General features: G+C 31.8%; 1 long non-coding RNA gene and 1 pseudogene across 1 annotated transcript; both read left to right on the plus strand.

The window, feature by feature from the left end:
• Positions 1-6,983: 6,983 nt before the first annotated feature.
• LOC129893312 (uncharacterized) lies at positions 6,984-8,848 on the plus strand (annotated as a pseudogene).
• Positions 8,849-17,646: 8,798 nt separating this feature from the next.
• LOC129893454 (uncharacterized) lies at positions 17,647-21,247 on the plus strand. The gene is made up of 2 exons (XR_008767452.1): positions 17,647-19,615; positions 21,024-21,247. It is a non-coding gene; the product is annotated as an uncharacterized LOC129893454 (long non-coding RNA).
• The last annotated feature ends 393 nt before the right edge of the window (positions 21,248-21,640 follow it).

The following is a 21,640-nucleotide window of genomic DNA, read 5'->3' on the forward strand; positions in this document are numbered from 1 at the left end:
AAAGGGTGCCATCTGCTAAGCATATATCGGGATATACTATTAATCATGTAATTGAGTTATAGTATTTTATTTAATTCGTTGTAAAGATTTATTTTATTATATTTTATTTATTATAATAAAGTCTTTATTTAAATAGATCATTATGTATATATATACTATATGTGTCCATTTAACGCATACATGAGAGATTAAAATTGTCGGTTCTTTTAAGTTATAAATTAAATATTCACAATCAAAGATGAAGCTAAACAAACATCTGGATGATTGTAGCACAAGATTAAATATAATTTGATCTTAGTTATGAGAATGGTTAAAATTCCAACTTCTTGTGCTAATACACTTTGTGTATATTGAACGGACCAATTAGAGATATTTATTTATGTTTTGAATATTGATAAATAAATTATTTAGCCCATTACATGTACTTATACTCTTAATGTTGACATAATTATTATGATCTATGTGATTTGTTTTATTATTTTATCTATTTGGCATAATACATATATATGACCCTAAACTTGGCTTCAACTGACAACTATGACCTCTAACTTTGCTAATGCACAAGTAGGCACTTTAACTATCCAAAATTTGAATAAATAGACACATTCGTCCTACATGATATCTTACATGACAATTTTGTATCCTACGTGACGTCCTAAGTGTATTATGCCACATAGGACACGTGTGTCTACTTGTTTAATTTTATGCAAGTTTAAGTGTCTACTTGTACACACCCAAAATTGGATGGCATAAATGTGAAATAAGGCTAAAACACATATTTATGTATTATATCTATTTTAATCTATTAAAATGTGAGACTTTTTTAATGAGTCAGTAAAATCCTAGTAGATTGGATAATGACCAATTACATTAGCGAAATGATGATTAGTTGATAGAACCGTGTCTCGGAATCAAGATAGAAGACACTCATTTATGTTTACTTATAAGTTTTCACGTGAAAACCCTGCAGGTGGATTTTATATCCGTCATGTGAAATAAGTTAAGTATGATAATAAATGATTAAATTAGTCGATTAATTAAATCTTTCAAAAATTTGATTTAATCGATTGCTGTCAGTAATTCTAACACGGAGAGTTAAATAAAATGTAATGACAGATTTTGAAATTAATATTGAGGAGTGCAATTACATATTTTTAGTAGAATAATATATAATTTATTACAATATGGTTAATTCATTCTTTTGGGAATTAATATTGTAATTGGAAGCCTCAGTTAATAAATTTTTGATCTCTACGATGCCTGACTAATTAACCAGTTTTGAAAAAAATATTTCGAAAGAAGTATTTAAATACTTATCTTTTGAAAGGAACAAAATCAGTGTTTTAAGGATTATTTAAAATGGTTGATTTGGAAAATGTTTTTTAATTAATAGGAAATAAAAAACGGTTTTAGCATTATTGGGTTTTAATGGGTTTTGATTACCTTATTAATTACCCCAAAAAGCTAATGAACGTTACTAACTCCTAAACTTCTCCTCTTCTTCTGAAATTGGGGATAAATAGGAGAGTTTTCCTGTTAAGAAAATGTAATGACCCGTTAGGTCATTTTGAGAACGAGTTCTCTTCTCTTCATAAAAGACTCATTCCGTACATTTAAATTGGAAATTTTGGACTATTCGATAACTTCATTTAATTAATTGATGGGTGATTTTAAATAATTAATTTAATTGATGAGCTAAAGTGTTAATTTATCTAATACTTATACCACTTTTCTTATATTTATTAAAATAGGTTAATAGGGTTTGTAAATTGTAATACATAATTAGTTTAGAAAAGAAAAAAAATAATAAAAGAAAAGAAAAAAAAAGAATTATATATATATATATATATATATAAAATCTGATGGCCTAATGCCATCAGATGTAACGAGCGACGCCGACGAAAAGAAAAAAAAATTGGAAAAAAAAATACGGAGGAAGAAAGAAAAGAAAGGGGAAAAGAAAAATAAAGGAGAAGAGAAAAATAGGGATTTTCATTCCAAAGCGTTAAGATAATTATTCTCATCCTTTTTCATTAAATTTTCATGTGATTATGAACATATTTTTAGGGTATATTGGTAGAGAAACAATGTTGAAATAAGAAAATATGACCCTAGGATTTTTCATATAAAATCTTGATTTGGGGGTCGAATAACGATCCGTTTTAGCTGAAATTTGACATGTGAGTTTATTTTATCATGAGTGAATATAATCGAAAAGAAAATTTCAGATTTGACTTCAATGACATAGAATGAGTTAGTTCCCGAATTTTGATATGTTGAGATAGATAGTTAAATATTAGGTATATTATATTTTATGAATTCCATTAAATTTATGATATTGGGGAAATTAGAACCTAACCCTAGGTTTAAAATTTGGAAATATGAGAGTTGACATGTTATTTGACATCAACATTAGGAACTTGATTATAGATTTGGGTAGTTTTTGGGTCTAGGCTAGACATATAATAATATGGGTGTTGTTAGTTTTGAAATCTTATTGTGGTTATTGATTTGATTAGATTATACTTATTTGGAGGCCCAACGAAAAGGGAAGGCTCAAGTACCAGAGTAATTGCTTGATTAATTAAGGCAAGTGAATTTCTAAACCTCAGTTTAAGCTTGTAGATGCTTGTATTTCCGTGTTATGTGTATTGGGGAGTAATGAAAATTGAACTGGGTTATTGACTGTATGATTAGTCTTAAAAATGGAGATAAGGGGTATAAAATGGTGATCTAATGACATGTATTGGTGAGATTGATATGTTGTGATTGTGAGTTTATTTTGGACATGTGAAATGACTATGTTGATGTGAGATAGTAAAAATTATTGTTGTTGTCATGTTATTATCGTGAATTATATGAACATAAATTGATTGCATTGGTTCTGACATATTGTGTTGAGACTGAAAATGATATGAAACAAAAGGGGTCGGGCCACACGCTCCGTGGCAGGTAATATATAACAAAGGGGTCGGGCCACACGCTCCGTGACAGGTATTATGAAATAAAGGGGTCGGGCCACACGCTCCGTGACGGGATATATATATTGAGGGGACGGGCCACACGCTCCGTGGCAGGTTACATGGACAGAAATGTCCCCCATGGGTTCGGACTGTAATTCAGCGGATGTGTACCGATAGGACAGACATGCATCATCTCATTGTATTGCATCGCATTTTGTTGATATTTGTGAATTCGTGTTTACCCCTTTATTGCTCCGTATATGCAGAACTTGACTTGATATGATTCATTGATGAGACTATTGATGAGTATTCGTGGACTGTATTACTGTTATTATTGTACAAGTGTAGAGTTGGGCTGGTTTTATGCAGGTTGTAGTTAAGGAGGTTCGGTTGGGAGGATAGGAGTACTTGTATTTATTGAGTTTTGCTTAGTTTTAGTTATCCACTTGCTGAGTGCCGTGTTGTTTGGTACTCACCCCTTGCTTCTACACTTGTGTAGGTTGTGAGCCCAGACTTGCTTGATCTCCTAGTGTTTCCACCACATTCGAGGCTATTATTTAGAGTGTTGAGGTAGCTGTTACATCCATCTAGCGGACACCTCTTACTCTTTTAATATGTTTTAGTCCTATTCTAGAGACAAAGACATTGTGACTGTATTTTCTTTCGTACTTCGATAATGTATTAGTGGCTTGTATACGTGACAACCAGTCTTGGGGATTTTGAGATTATTTATTTGTTTTTGACTAAGTTAAACCTTGCTTTATCTCAATTACTTCCGCATTTACTTTCCATTGAGTTTTAGGCTGACTTATCTCGGTGGGTTGAGATGAGTGCCATCACACCCGGATTCGGGTTGTGACAGAAAATCATTCAAAGTTTTCAGAAAAACCTTGTCCACACAAGTCACTGGTAATAGAAAAAGATTAGTCAAGTAATCATAAAAGATTGAAGAACTAGATTCGCCTGCTGTAAACAAGATTGTTGAAAGCTTTAACAGATATATTGTGCTTTTTACTTTTCGTTTAAGTTTATATTATCAGATTAGTATGTAAGTTTACGATTCAAAATTGTGCTTTCGCTGCATTTATAATTCTTACTCTAACACATATATGTGTTAAAACTTATCACTTGTGTATATAAGTATAATTAATAGACAGTAGAAACAACGGAATTAATATGTCTTGGTCACTTACAAAATAATATATATAAAAAAATTCTTTAAGATTTCTTATGCGGAAACATAAAATTATTAACTAAAAAAAGATTGTAACCGGCCTTAAAAATTAATTCTTCTGTAAAAATATATTCCCATCAGGTATTTGGGCTTCGGCGATAATAAAATATCTTATTATATTTACAAAGTGATTTTTAAAATATTCAAATGGTAAAAAAGAACATGATACAAATTGTATTGTCCTAATTTTTGTGACTTTCCCATTCTCTAATTTCAAGAAAATTAAGTAGAAAGATAAAGGAGAGAAATTCATATATTTCTATCATCTGCGTATGGTATCATAATTGTTTCTGTTAATTATTTTGACACAAGTACTACAATAAAACTAAATAAGATATTATTTTACATTTGGTTAATTTGAAACTGATTATTATTTTTGTTTCTTTCTATTTTCCTCTTCTTTAGGTTTTTAAAGGAAAAATGACCATTATAACAATTATTCTTTCCTTTATTTTCACCTTAACTAAATACGGTATTAAATAATGACTTTGTGACTATATATATTTTATTGTTACACTGTTTGTTATAAAAAAAATACTCATAAATTTACTTACGATTACGAATTAAAAATTCACATATATATAATAAATGAAATAGTTATATAAAATAACCGAACTCACTGAAATAATAAATTTTGTTATTTAATTTAGCAAATGAGCTCTTATCTCAAAAGTTTACATGTGACAACAACAGTGAAGAAAAAATTCATATTGTTATATGGGATTTGAAGCAAATTAAAGAAAAATAATTCAACCAATAGGACATTGCAAATATCTCCAAATATATAAACCATGGAAAGAGAAATAATAACAAAACGGCAAGAACTACATTATAAGTAAAATGGCATAAAACTAATTAGTTATAGAAGAACAATCAGTGGAAATAAAAGTGTAGGCAACTAATCAATCGCATGTGAATAACGACACAACCTATTTTAAAAAAAATTATAGTCATACGTAAGATTTATATGAAATAATTCAAATCACTAATAAAAATATATTTAAAATTAACAAACAAAATATAAATATAAGTTTATTTTACCATATTGCGTAAAATTCCTCCTTATATTTCTGAAATCCTTATGATGGCTAAGAGATAGACTGGCTTTCCGAACGATCAATTTATAATTTTATATCATAAAAATATTACCACTAAACTTGAAAAATTGAAAAGTTATAACATTTAGAAATATGAATCTGAAAATGGTCGTCTCTATTTCTTCCTCATTCTTTTTTTAATTTACCATGTATGGATAATTAACATCTTAATTTCAAAGTGTGATACATTTAAGATGATTAAGAGATAACTAAGAGAGTTAAATGAGCAGCTTTTGAGTTTTAAAAAAAATATATAACACATAAATGAAAAAAATTAAATAAAAGGAAAAAAGTTATGTTTTTTGATTAACGTGAAGTGTCACATTACTTCTTTTTTCCCCGCCTATCTCTCTCTCTCTTACTCTCTCAGGAGAGATATATTAGATACCTATGCTGTAAAATAGAGATCATCAAATATTGTTTTAGCAAAGTCAAAATTTAAAGAAAACTTATAATAATTTATTTGGATGAAGTAACTTAAAAGAAAAAGCATTCCCAAAAAGATTATTCATATCAAATGACCAGTTGATGGTGATTCCTTTCTCCTTATCCTTAAATCTCCTAGAAATTATTTTCTGATCTTCTTTTATCAGTCCACTATTTTCTGTTGCAAAACACTACATCATAAAAATTCATACACGGCAAATAAAAATTGTAAGTAAGCAAAATAAAATTACCCTACATGTTAGATTCTTGCTTAGAATCAATAAATGATACACACATTAAATTTATTGAATGAAAAATTTTAAAATAAAAATAAAATTATACAAGATATTTTTATTATTAAATATTAAATACTACTTTTATGACACAGCCAAAAGAACACACAAAGACAACGGATGAATAAGAATATATATATATATATATCAAGAATTAGAGAAATCAATTGTCATTATAATTATCAGTGATTAATATCAAGAATTAATATACATTACGTGAAGCGAATTTGTGGGGAGAAAACAACTCTAACTTATTGTAGAAAAATAAAATTAATGCATCAGTAAATATTATTGTCATGGGCTGAATCAGAGGGTCACTTAGGCTTTAATGCAAAGATGTACGTGAACTCATTCTTTACAAAGGAATATTCAATTTGTTAAGCATTTGTTAATTAAATTGGTTAGTATATATCATGAACATGACTATTAATATAATCTAGGAGTTATAATCATCAAAAGTCATGAGAGTAATGGAAATAAAAATAATTAAGTTTTTATATTAATGAATATCAATAAATAAAAGAGTAGTAATTGACACATTCATTTTTGTATAATAATAATAAAAATAAACAAAAGAGGTACCACATACTTTTCTTTTATCTAACTTTATATATAGATATAGATTATGAGATTTTACTGATATATTGTTGTTGTTGTTTTTTGTATGTGTATCAAATTGTATTGACTTACCATGGGTAGGTGATTCAGTAAAGTTGGAACATTTATTAGTCACTTTGCTTCAATTTATGTCAACCTATTTGACTGAACTTGAAGTTCATTAGCAAGGAAATAAAGATTTTTTGGAATTGACATAATACATAATATGCACTTTAACTTGGTATATATTTATATCCTTTAATTTTGATTATATACAAATAAATATTTAAATTTATATAAAATTGAATAATTAAATTTAAATAACCAGCACACTGCATAAATCTAGCTACTCATCTTATCAAGCTCTTGATTCCACTCATTCAACAACTTTTTATAAAACACCAAAATCTTATCCTCATCACACAAATCCTCAAAATTAGTTTTCATCCTCTTCAAGTCTTCATCTTCACGATCTTTATCCTGATCTGTCGCCTTCCTCTTCAGCATTGGTGACTTCTTCAACTCCAAAATATCTCTCAAAAAGTCATTTGTTCGCCCTTCGGTCATATCACTATCATCAACTTGAAACAATCCAGCTTTCAACACAACATTCAACCTATCAAGCCTTGCCTCTTCATCTTCTCCGAATAAAGTCACAGGATGTTTCAAAAACCTAAGGCGGCGAACAACTTCTTGTAGGGAGACTGATGAAGAAGATTCTGATTTCATCAGGCATTGGATATTGTCGGTTTTGGAGTTGGATAATTTTGACAAGTAAGATTCATGATTCTTCTGTTCGGCTTCATGTTTTTCCTCTTCGCGATGTCTTTGCTCCAATTTATTGAAAAATTTCCGGTGATCGACATATTGGGGTAGACTGTTTCGTAGCTCCTCTGTTATTTGTGTCACTGTATCCATGTCAATTTTATATTTTTTGTTTTTTGGTTTTGATTTGTGAATAGGAGAATTTATGTACACTCGTAAAGTATACGGGAAAAGACTATTAAAAAAAATCTTAAAATATATGGGTAGGAAAATTAGAAAAAGAAATCCTAAAATATATAAAAAAAAACAATTAGAAAAAAGATTCCTAAAATATATGGAAAAAACTATTAGAAAAAGATTCTTAAAATATATGTGAATAAATGAAAAGGAAGGTGAGAAAAAGACTCTTAAAATATACGTAGGAAATAAATCATAGAGTAGGAATCCTAACTAGTTTAGAATTTGTTAATTGGTATGTGTAGTTGGGATTTGTTTGTCCTAATTCATATAGGAATAAAGTTTTTTCTATTTCTAGTTGAATTTGGTTTGTTAGTATTATAAATATGATATTTTATTACATATTTTCGTATAGTAAAATACTAGAGTTTTTGTGATATTAAATCCTCTTGTCTTATATGGGAGAAGAAAAGCTAATCAATGTGCAATGGTAGCAGAGAAGAAAAACACAGAAGCTCCACTAGAGTGTAGGGGAATGTCCAAGCAAAAATGGATTGAAGAGAGGAAGAAGAAAATTGGGAAGTTATTGGATGCCAATGGGTTAGATACGAGCAAGGCATATATGCTAGATACACAAGACTCTGCAGAAGCAAAGTATAAGAAGTGGGAGAAGGAACCTGCTCCAGCTGGTTGGGATGTTTTTAATCAGATCACGCTATACGATGCATACAAGAACCGGACAAAGAATGTTGCTGTTGATGTAGATGAGTACAATAGAATGAAGGAATTTTGTCGAGAAGCTTCTAGTCTCCAGTATGGATCAGACGACAAGATAGAGAGGATGGTGAAGGAGCTCAAGAGAGGATGGTGAAGGAGCTCAAGGACAGGGACGAGAAACGCCAATCATTTAGTCGGAGGAGAAAATTCCGTGAAGAGAAAGACATTGACTCTATTAATGATCGTAACGAGCACTTCAATAAAAAGATTAAGCGTGTCTTTGGAAAATACACCTTGGAGATCAAGAATAACCTTGAGAGAGGAACTGCTTTGCCTGATTGAGGTATTTACATGTCATGTTAATAGAGCAGTCTTGTGATCTATGTTGCTCGGACTCTTCAAAAGTATCAGCGGATGCGTGTCGAATTCTCCAAAAGTAATGTATTTTTGAAGAATCCGACACGGGTGCGGCATCAAAAGTGAAGAGTCCACCCAACTTAAGTGATGGGGATGCTCCTTCATCAGTTGCTTTCCTGTATCATGATTTCAGTTAATATGAATTTCTATCTTTTATTGTCATTGTTCACTTATCAAAATTGTCTCCAAATAATCTTAATAAATAAATAAAAAGATACAACAACCTTGACTTGCAAATCCACAAGCATAAGCATATTAGTCTTTCCTTCATTCATGAAGGTTTAAAGTATCTACTGTATATAAATAGCAATCTTGTCCATAATATTTACAATAACTTGTTTTGACACCATTTGTCTTTGCATTGCCATTTCTTATCTATATATAATCGATAAGAAAAAGCCAACTAAACCAACAAACACACGAATAATAAATACAAACTACACTGCTCTTAGGACTTACCTACTACATATAAAGTGGATTTTGAAAGTTCTTAAAACAAACTACATAAAATATTTCTCATTTCACACACACAAAAAAAAAAACTGCTAGATTTTCACTTTCCACTTCAGAGAAATACAAATCCTGGTGTTCAAGGGTTTGCCCTGAATGATTAGATCACATAACTTGATTGGATTGCATAACCTTATATATGCATCATTGGATTCATAATGATGAATGGACATTCCTGCGAGTATCTGTAACCATTTAGGTACGGAAAGCAGCATCACCAAAGACAATTAAATAAACGTGCGAATTTACCAATGAAAGTATTTCGACACCTTAATTAGAGAAATATAACATTTATGTCTTTGAAGCTGAACTTTGGAAGTGAACCATTCATCACATTATATGCTTGACCACCAGTACTGCATAAGGATAAAGAATACAACTACCACTATTAGCTTGATTAGTAAAATTCAGTGATTTGAATATTTTGAAAGTTAAAAGGTTTAATCGTTATTTGTTATTAGTATTTATTTATTTGTATTTATTTGTTATCTATTCGTTATTTGTTTGTTGTTTTTCTCATAAAGCTTTTAATTTTCTATTCTTATCTAACATTTTTTATGCATTTATGCTTTTACTGAGCCGAGGGTCTCCAGGAAACAGCCGTCCTACCTTGGTAGGAGTAAGGTCTGCGTACATTCTACCCTCCCCAGACCCCATGTTGTGGGATTTCACTGGGTTGTTGTTGTTGTTGTTGTAAAAGGTTAAAAATCTGTAGCGTAAAGTGATCATGTGAAGCAGATTAATATCAATTCACTCAGGACATTAGATATTTCTGATATCCTAGAACAAACCATAGGTACGACTTCAGACTAATCAATTAACGAAGAAATTATACTTAACTATATATTTTTGGAGGATCCAAGACAATTATGTGAATATTTATGGAGGATCTGAACAACATAAGTTATAATAATAAATGAAAAGCAAGAAGGTCATTGCCATGTCCAGATTTTAGGACAATTTACTATTTATTGTGGGGAGTTACTATTTTACTAACATCTCTATACCTCTATACTTACAGTAAACAATTCTCTCCATTTTTCTTTTATGTTTATAATCAAACATTCAAAACGATCACCAAAATCAAATGTCACGACATAAATAACACATGCTTCTACAAATAAGGAGTAATATTGCCAATAAATAACTAACCATGGAAATTTTAGTTCATCAATCACGTACACATCACAAAACAAAAACATAACTTATTGCAAAACAAAAGGAGAACAGGGATTCAACAATTACATCCAATTCTTTAAATGAAATGGTCAAAATGTTACGATCTCCCATTTTACTCAGAAGAATATATAGCCGATAAGCTATCACATCAAACACATTCTCTTGTGGGAAAATTATTTTATTGTGTTTAAGCAAATTTTTTAAATCAGCGAAGGCATGCTGTGAAACAATGTTGCAGTAATTTTTTTTTTCTACTTCAGAGCAAAGTGTTGAACAGAACATGTCAAAGAAAGTTAAAGCACTCGTCAAATCGCTATAACTTTCTGCCATGTTGATTCATAATATAGTTTGAGAGACTATTACAACATGGACAATAACAAATATGACATATCTATAACAGATTGAGAAAAAAACTCAGTAAAAATGGAAGCAAGAGGAAAATCATATTTATGATTGCAGGGTCCTCCCTTCCTAAAATTGAAAAAAAGAGTATAGACATGTATTTTATCTTTTACTCAGTATTATCACTCCAAATATATACACGTAACTTGCGTAGAGGAGAATATTGCTCACAACAAAATGAAAAATCGCCTACCTGTTTAAAGTTTTTTGGGCCGTATTATGAAGCTGTTTGTAGAGACAAAATATTAAGCAACTATCTTTTGTTTCACCATCTTCGAGCCATTCCTCCATCCCAAAATCCACTTTGGAGATCCTTGAAGTTTCGCCAATTTGTCAGTTACTTGTATGATCAAAACTTGAAGGTAATTCTACAAAACAAAGTAAAATATGAAATCCGTCATAATACTGCGACCTGCATAACATGTAAATTGTAACGATTGCCAAATTAGTTGATAAATTTAAAACCAAACAAATAGAAAGGTAGAGTTGATCCCAAACAACACCACTTACATGTCCTTTAAGAATTGAAGCCTCACCTAAGAAGAAGATAAAGTTTGCAAAGATCCAGACACACCTTCAACATTTGCTCCATAAGGCACTCATATTATGTATGAAAAATTTCCTAATTTTTATTATAAATTGACATATACAGTTGGAAGAGTTATATTTTTGTTGGCATATGAAATTTTAAGATTAGTTCATGAGTAATAGATGAAAAAAGCATAAAGTTAATGGTAATTCATTTTAAAACTCTCATTAAAAACAGGGAATATAGATACTTATAGAGATGAAGAAGTGACAGGGTGTAACGAATCGAATTTAAAATCGGATCACTGAAGTATGCCACATCATCGGGTTAAAGTTCCATACAAGGATCAATCTTTCTGTTGGAAAAAGAACATTGTCAGGCACACTACCAACAAGCACAATTGATGACATGCGATTAATCAGAAAACAAGTTGTAGAGATCGCATCTCCCAAAACTGTTTAGGAACCTTCATTTAGAACAAAAGTGCCTAAGCTGTCTCAAGTAGATGTCTATTCTTCCGCTCAACAACTCCATTTTGAGAGGGTGTATCAACACATGAAGACTGATGGAGAATACCGTGTTGTCTCATGTAAGACTGAAGCATTTCTGACATGTATTCTTTAGCATTATCACTCCTTAGAATACATTTAATTAAGTTTTGACTTCAGCATGGAAGGCACAAAAGTGAGTAAATACTTCAAAGAGACTCTTCATAAAATAAATCCAAGTCATTCGAGAGAAATCATCCACAAAAGTAACAAAATACTTCACAAAAGTAACAAAATACTTACGCCTAGTTTTGGAAACAACAGGACACGGTTCGAACTAACTCAAAAGATGACTCTGTTGGGCTATGACCCATATTCCGGCCAAAGGCCCATGGCCTAATCCTATTTGTAAAAGAATTTGAATAATTCTCCTAATGTGTTTTCCAATTCTATTTGGAAAAGGATTGGAATAATTCTCCTAATTTGGTTTCCAATTCTATTTGGAAAAGGATTGGAATTATAATCCTAATTGGAGTTGGTTTTGACTTTAGGAAAAAGTACCACTCTATAAATAGGATGATTTGAGAGAATTATGCAATTGGCTCATTGGTAGTGTCTTTGAGAGACATTAGGTGTAACACCTCAACTTTTTTTTTTCCACTAAGATTCGGACCATTCTTCATGTACGTATAAGATCGAACTCAAAGGCTTCAAATTGTATATATGATCTATGATTGATTCATAAGTATTTAAAATATATTAGATGTGATTTAGGGTCATAAGGGATCCAAAAAAAAATAATCAAGCCAAGTCCAAAGAATTCCTTTCGGCTAAGTTTCCAAATGATTAGTATAAGGGTCAACTTCAAACGACTATATCTCCTAAAATATAACGAACTGGGTATCCCATAACCTATCAAATTAAAGGTCTTTGAGTCTTCTTTCCAACGCCACCAAGATTGTATTTTTCCGAGTTCGGAGTCAAAAGTTATGCTTGATCGAACAGAGAGGACCTGCAGTGAATTTTTTCCAGATTTTGTAGGGATATTTTGGTAAAATTACCTAATATCTATATACATAACTGGACGCGTTTTGGATCATAATTTCAGTCTTTTGCCTCTCCAAACAACCCTAATCTTCATCCCCTTCTCTCTCAAATTATCTCCAATAAAATCCTCTCAAACTCAAGGATTCAAGTTTCCCTTTGAAGACCTAACATCAAGGTTTCTTCAAAATCTACACTAAGGTATGTAAGGCTACTAAAAACATGGATTAAATTCACCATGTGCCCTACATCTTCTTTGAGATTGAATTTTCATAAGAATTGGATTTTCTTGATAGATTTATGTCCTAATGAGTTCATACATCTATTAACTTGATTTTGTTATGTTGATATTGATAAGTTGAGAAATTGATAAATGTTTCATGTTTGATATGAGTTGATTGATATGAGTTGTTATACATATTTTGTTATGTCTAAGAGTTGATTGATATAAGTTGTTATACATATTTTGTTATGTCTAAGAGTTGATTGATATGAGTTGTTATACACATTTTGTTATGTCTAAGAGTTGATTGATATGAGTTGTTATACATATTTTTGTTATATTAGCAATAGATAATTAACTTGCAGTAACTTGGAATCCGTTGGTATGTTACAGTTTAATTCAATTACCAAATGATGGAACATAGAAAGAATACTAAAATATTGGTTAGGATGTTTTCATTAGTTTAACACCTTCACAGATCCAAATTGCTAGAAATAAGATGGGGACAATATTTGATTAACCTTTTAGTTAGCATGAATCCAATTTCTGTGAGTTGATGCCTCAATGGAATTCCATTAGCATCATGAAATTAAATTATATTTAAGAAAAAGTTATATTCCTATTAGTATATTCATATAATACTTCCACTTTGATATATTCTAATAATATAGAAAAAGCTAACTTTATCATTTATTTCCTAATTTCACGTGAAGTGTTTGGTTTGGTTTGGGACAACTTGGATAGTTATTAAATAATAATGTTTGGCAAAAGAACACTATGGAAAGACATTCTTTCTAGTCAAAGGTGATGACAGAAAGTAAAGTAAGCAATATTCTTGAGATTTCCTAAAAATAATAAAAAAAGAGATATAGACTAGGCCATTGTCTTTTACATGCCTTTAAAAAGTATATATATATATATATAAGATTGGGGTTGATTGGATAATATGATTGGTCAAGAGGCTTGATTTGGGATAGAATTGATGAATTGACAAAGGTCCATATGAGACTGGTCGATATGATTAGATTGAATTGATTGGATAGAGTTTTATGAGCATTGAGTCTTAATAGGAGTATCGAGCACCGAATTGGGTAAGAGTAAGTAATAACCCGAATCCAATAACTACGTCGCCAAACGTAGGAAGGAATTGGACCGTTAAAGTCGGATGTTTTCCAAATTACTGTCCTTATATAATAGGACTTGATTGGTTATGAATTTATGATTTGTTGATTCGTTCGTACCCTGGCAAGGTATGAACGGATGTGGAAACAACGTCGGCTTGTTGTACTATCACTGGCTCATAAGTGATGGTTGTCGGATAAGAGAAACTCCTATATAGGTCTTGATAGTACTCTGAGTTGGATTGGGATGGATTGGGTTGGATTGTATGTGATTGGTCCTGTCTAAATTATATTTTGTTTAGACTCAGAACATTTTGATTGAGTTGTACCTTCTTCTGAGTTGATTTGATCCCACCTTGATGTATGTTTCATTCGGCCATTTTACATACTCGTACATTTCATGTACTGATGCCATTTGGCCTGCATCGTTTGATGATGCAGAGACAGGTACTAGAGATCATCAACAGGCGCATCGTTGAAGATCTATTCACTTCCAGCTAGTTGGTGAGTCCTCCTTGTTTTCGGAGGATACCGTAGTTATCTTTTCAGCTTTGAGTTAGTTTTCCTTTATTTTGATCTGTGGTAGCCATGAATTTGTCATTGGCACCTCTTATATTGTTGATAGAGGCTTCATAGACTAGAGTGTGGATGATGTTGAATTGTTTCGTTGTGACTAGTTTTATTTTTTCTAGTTGTTGAATGGAGATGTGGTTGGCCTTTGGCTTTATTATGAATAGTATTCTTATGATTTGAGTCTTCCGCTAATAGAGTGTAACTGAATGAAAGTGTGATTGGACCAAGTGGTTCGCTTGAAGGCCAGAAATGATTTTCGAGTGCCGGCCACGTCTAGGGTACCCTCCCGGGGCGTGACATTAGGCACATAAGAGAGGTTTTTGAGAGAGCTTTCAACAAGAGAGAAGAGAGAAGAAAAGAGTGTTTTCCGCAAGAGTTTTTCCTCTTCGATCAGCAACCTTCAAATTGCGTTTGCTGATTCATTAACCGTTGGATCTGGCTGACATTTTTACTGAGTGTTTCTAACATCTTAGTGTTTGAATTTAACGGTGAAGATCGGATTTGGCGGTCAAAAACATCCCATTGTAGGTCCCGAACAGTAGCTCTATTTTGGGTGATTTTCTTCCTATTACTTTTGTTGGTATAGCTATTGCTTCTCCTTACTTGACAATTGTTGTGTAGCCATTTAGGAGAATATTTGTAACCCTCTTATTATTATAGTGGAGCAATTCAGATTTTGAAGATCCCGTGGTTGTTACTTTCGATTTGAAAGGTTTTTCCACGTTAAATTTGGTGTTGTTTATTTTCTCTGTTTTTGGGTTTGCGTCCTTCCGTCGTAACAGACTCAACTCGTTTATTAATCCTTGGACCTAATGAGATGCAATGGTGTTTTGCAAATTGATATGAACCACAATCTAATGAAGAAATATTTTGAAACTGAGGACAAAGTTTCTTCAACATAGGTAAAGAAGGATGACCCAATGGATAATGTGCTTCAAATGGAGACACAACACTAGAGCAGGCAACAAGTCGAGATTCCCATTCATCAAAAATGTAGAGATCATCAGATACATGATCTTTACCAATAACTGATTCATTATAAGATCATGAAACATACAATGATGGGGAAAGAAAGAGATATAACACTTAAGGTCTCTGGTAAGTTTACTAACATAAATCAAATTAAAGGCTAATTTTGATAGACTTAATACATATGATAGGGAAATAGATGAGGTTGGTTTAAGAATCCCTGATCCAAGGTATTGAGTTATGAAAGCCTAAGGAGTTAGTTGTAAAAGTTGTTACAATTCAATTACAGTTGGTTGTAAAGTTGTTAGAAGGCAGTGATGATATTGTCACTAATACAGCTGGTAGGAGTATCAATTTAGTTAGAGTGGTTAGGAGTCACATTGTTCAGCTGTAGTAGAACTCTATAATTAGGGGTCATTACTCATTGCTAAGAGTAAGAGATGAAAATGTAAGTTTCCAGAAAATAGTTCAATGTTCAAAGTTCAATGAAAGCTTGATTTCAGATTCTTGTGATTAGATATAGAAAAGTTAATATGGTATCAGAGTAGGTCAAAGGGGCAATTACTTGTTGAAATCGAGTCGCCATTTATAGCTCATTCAAGGTTCAAAAATGGTGGAAACACAGGCAGAAACACAAAGAGCAGAGGCAGAAGATCCGCGAACAAATCACAACCATCCTCTTCATTTACCAACATATCTTTTTCCTTCTAAACCTTGGCAGATATGAAATAGAAAAACCCTAGCAATCGTTTTCCAAATCAATTTCTCAAACGCGAGCAAATTTGTCTGTACAGTTTCTTTCAATTTATATCAGTTTCGTAGGTGAGGCTGAGGAATTTGGGTTATGTAAGAGTGATGGAACCCTAGATAGTGGATGAAATCAGGTTAGAGCTTTCTAATAACTTACAGAGGTCTCTGCTACTGAAATCTTGTTCAATTATTTAGCTTATCTTTGTCTATTGTCTTGAATGTGTATATCTTGTGGAGATTAATATTATTGATGGTTCTATTTACTTTGAGCATTAAATTATCCTGAATTCTAAAATATTGCAAGGTATAATATGAAGTTATGAGAATGAGCTTTTTCTGTATTTGCTAATATAATGAAGCTGATGATAGATCCTGGGGGTTTCTTAGGATTTGCAGTTACATTAAATAAAAATTTAGTTTGTTGAAATGAACAGACGGAACTTATCATCCTCTCAGCTTCCTGTACGTTTTTGTTCTTATGTCTATATTTTACAACTATTCCCTTTTACGCCTTCAGAGTAATAATTGTTGCTACTAACGCACCAAAGTGTCCGGTAGCTATTTGAAGTCCCACCCTTTTCCGACTCAGCAACAGTTATTTCCGAGTTTCGACATGTGTCATTTTAGTTCAAATAAATTCAGAAACATGTACCAAATCTGAGCGCTAAACTTGCAATGTATGAATACAACTTCCTTGCATCTTCATAACCTTCTTCACATAGAATACACTTGCGGACTCTCATTATATTTCTTTTCCTTGTAAATTGAGTTGATTCAAACATATATGATATGACAAAACAAAGCTCCTTTCAAGCCCTTTCACTGTGACTACACATTTGCAAAGGTATGTTTTATCCTTGTGGAGACCAATACATTTTTTCTGCTTCACAATGAGTAGTTGCAAAGTTGAAAATCCTGGGAAATAGCTCCTTGAGTGGTCTGTTCCATATCCATCTGTCTTGCATGAATATGATTTATCTACCAACTCCTAGTTTATTGTAAATTTTTAGGAACCATTGTGATCCAGAAGTTTCCCATCCCATATTTTTACATGATCAATTTTTCCTCATCGCAGAACTTTATAAGGAGACTGATGTTGTGTATCCTAAGGGTTCTTACTCCAAGTCCAAGTCATTTGATAAATATATATAATGACTTGGACTTGTAAATCAAGCAGGAAATTGTTTTGGCATAAAACTGGGCCAAGCTATATACTAGTAGATCTTGCTTTTGGTTTTTGAGGTGTAAGATAGCATACGTAGTGTGTAGATGTGCTCTTAGCTAGCTCAGATTAATTCATTTGCCTAAGACTAACGTAAAGTTGAGTGAAGATTTTTTTCTTATATTATCTAGTATGATATTCTCTTGTATTGGATCTCATTTCCCAATTACTGTACTTACAGTTAGTCCAGATTGTCTTACTTGGAGGGTTGATGTTGTAATCTAGTACACCTAGTTCTAAGAACAGCTTCTTCCTATGGAAGCAAATCGAAGCAAAAATTTCCTTTGAAACTGATGTATCCAACACTTATCTACTCTCTGTAATTCTTTCATACAGTTTAGTGGTGTTATTTAAGATTTGAGTCTTTACTATGCTTTTTTTTTACAATGTTGCTGTCGTTATTTATTGTCCCATCATATCAAGTTCATCATTATAGTTCTGTTATCTTAACTTGATGCTTTGACATCTGACTTTAAACTTTGGAGGAATATCAGTGAACGAATTGGTGACTTCGATTTGTTTAAACTGTTGTTTTCATTTCTCTGAGTAGAAGTGATGTATGTTGTGAAATTCTGGTGATACTTCTAAGACCAATTCTTAACTTAGAGCATTCATTTTATCTGTGTTAACCTTTCGTAGGGTATCCTGAAAATTCAATTGCCTTTTGGTGGTGCAGTATCTATATAATGTTCTGTTTTTAGGCTGGACTGCTGCAATACTATTCCAGTGTTCATATACTTCATGTGTTCTCCATTGTTTAGAAACTAAAGGTGGGGGGAGTTGGGTACATGACCCTTGCAAGGCTATTTGTATGATATAGGCCTCTAGCATTCTTTTTGTTGTAGTAGTGTTCTGTGTTTTTGTTACTTTCTATTGTCTCTTGTTCTTCCATTATATTTTTTTCTAGACTGTTTTTGTCTAAAGGCGAGGGTCTACCAGAAACAACCTCTCTACCTCACCTCTGAGATAGAAGTAAGGTTTGTGTATACTCCATCCTCTCCAGACCTTACTTTGTGGAACTACACTGGGTATGTTGTGGTTGTTGTCGTTGCTAATATATGTGAAGGTTCTTCTTTTACTAGAGACTGATCCATTTGGCAATAGATATAAAATATTTGAAGTTGTTTATGTATTTTTTTCAAATGTTTTGCTTGTTAACCAAATGTTGTAGTATGTTCTTCTAGAACTTGGAGCTTGTTTTTGGTCCTGTGACCTTGTATTTGACATTCCGCCAGACTTCTCACAGTTGGAATTGAAAATTTTTGTTAGTGTGCTTCACAATATTGTTTTGTCAACATTATTAGGATATTCTCTTTTAACATCTACAAGAATAAGGAACAACCCAAATGACTTGAAGATGTTACTATACATCATGTGAAGATGTTACTATATTCGACTTTATCACTCACTGGATTTTATGGTTGTCAAATTTTTTGTCTGTGAAAACTATAGGTTTAGATGATGAGATATCTTAAATATTGACTTGTGTCGTGCTTCAAATTATTTGTCAAACTTGACTATGGTAAAGGCGTAGACCTTAGTTTGTGTATTTGATAAACTGATTTTTTTTTGCTTACTCGATTCTTAGTTCACTTGTCATCTGCAAAGTGTTACTGCAACAAATATGTCCTATGTTTACATTGACTTTTGTAGGTGGCACTTAGATAACATAAGTCGTTTCAGTTCTAACCTGTGTAAAATTTGTGGCCGATGATAAACCAAATATGAGAGTATGTAAAGTGATGCATGTTTTTCCAGAGTTGCTTATTACTTTTCAAATTGGATATAGCTTGGTCTTATGACGATTTTTCTAGTTCAAAATTCATGACGGGACAGCTTACACTCAAAGAAACTTGTTAATATCTCCTTTCCTTTTCAAGGGAGAGCAAGCTTCAAATGTGGTCTTGCTCATCTATTTTGTAAGTTATCCTTCTATGACATTTCACTTCAAATTCTGGTTGACATCCCTTAATCGTGACATGTATTTTAACTAGGATTATTTTTTCATTGAATATGATTAGAGATATGTTTAATTGCAGATGTACAAGTATGACTCAGTATTCCTTATCTATGCTCATATGGTCCTCACCTCACCGAGTTCTATGCATTTCATTTTTCTCTTTTGATTCTTCTTTTAAACCTCCTCTTGAATGAGTTTTGAAGTTGATACCGTGATTCTAAACAACCTACTACAACTTATCTTATCAGTGACTATGTTCAATGCTTAAATATGATATTAAAAAGTAAAATGAATAGATGTATGCCTTATTATCTCTTTTTGTCTGTGAGAATACATTTAAGTCATACTGCTTATAACTATGGGACTTTTGGACATTGCTTGGGTCGAGCTAGGCTACCTTGTGATTGACAAGCACCCTCGCTGCACACTTTCTATATATCTGTCTCTATGTAGACTACTAGTTATGCTACAGAATAACATGTTGCGACATTAGAAATTACAACAAGCTGCAATTCAAGTTCATGGTTCTTTAAATATGGACTAGTAATTTATGGAGTTAGATTGTTGTTCTTTCAATGTAGTGAAAAAATCTAGAGAGGGATAATGTCGTGAATGATTACATTAGCACGTTGATTTATATTGGATTGATTCTTTACTTTTTTATTGATGTCAAGCTGTTTAGCTATTCTCGATTACATGAACCACATATGACAAAGTTGAATATAATAAGGAATACAATGAACTCAAAAGCTCCAATCATTTAGAGAAGATGTAGTGATGTAGTTTTCTATTGTGTACAGTAGTAGAATATGACATAGGTATTCTTGATCTCTTTGTGACTAAAGATATCTGCTTCCAATTACAGTGATCTTTTTATTACAATGATTGACTTATAATGCCTTTATACTTCTTTTTCCTCCCATCTGAAATCATTTATGTAACAGTTAGCATGTGTATTGTACTTCAACTTAGCTCAATCATTTTAATCTGTAAAATGCTTTTCTAACGTACTTTCTAAGTACCATTTCTTTATTTTGATAGTTCACTGTCTCAATTATTGGAGTTATCATCTCCTGAATCTTCTCTAGCTTACCTTATAAGTACCACTTCTCTCAATTGATAGTTCTCCTTATTTATTGAAGTTATCATCTTTGCCCCCCCAACCCAACCACACCACCTTCTCTCTGTCTATATTTTAGGATGACATGTTTTTTCAAGGGCGTTGGACAAATTAAACTGGCACAAACATTTGACTGTATAATAATAGAAAAAGAGCAACTTATGTTCTACTTCAGTGAAAGATAAATTAAAAGAAGTTTTATACAAGAACCATAGAACTAACTTAATGTGATCATTCGATTTTGCAGATCAAGATTTGAAGTATAAAGAATCTATCCTTTGTGAAAGTAAAGAGCAAGTTGAAGTTCAAGAGGTCTTTTATTTTGTTGTAGATGGTTTAAAAAAGATATCTTATGTATATATGCTGCAATTATTTTTCTTTTAGGAGTTTAATAGAACTTGGGTCGTACATCTTTCTTTAGTTCTTTGTATTGACATTGAAGTTTTATTTAAATATTAATTATTTTATATATTTTTGAATGTGTCGTATAAAATTATAATAATTATTCAGTAGTATAATTTTTCGTAAAATATTGAACCAAAATGTGGTCTTAGCAACACTTTTACGATTGAATTATTAAATATTTAAATGGACATTAGCGAAGAGAAATTTAGAAATTTAGTTGTTAAAAGTATTGATGTTGAAAGTAATATACAATTAACGTAAGGAATTTTGGTCGCTAAAAGTAAAGACTTTTAATGATTTGATGACAAATTTAACAAGACTTTTAACGATGGGATGACAATTTAGCGAAGGGAAAATCATGTCGCTAAAAAGGACATTTAACGATCGGAATTTATGTCGTCGCTAAAAGATCTTTAACAACGGAGCTTTTAACGACCGATGATGACCAAAATTTTTATG

The sequence above is a fragment of the Solanum dulcamara genome, chromosome 6 (assembly GCF_947179165.1).
Source record: "Solanum dulcamara chromosome 6, daSolDulc1.2, whole genome shotgun sequence".
Classification (NCBI taxonomy): domain Eukaryota; kingdom Viridiplantae; phylum Streptophyta; class Magnoliopsida; order Solanales; family Solanaceae; genus Solanum; species Solanum dulcamara.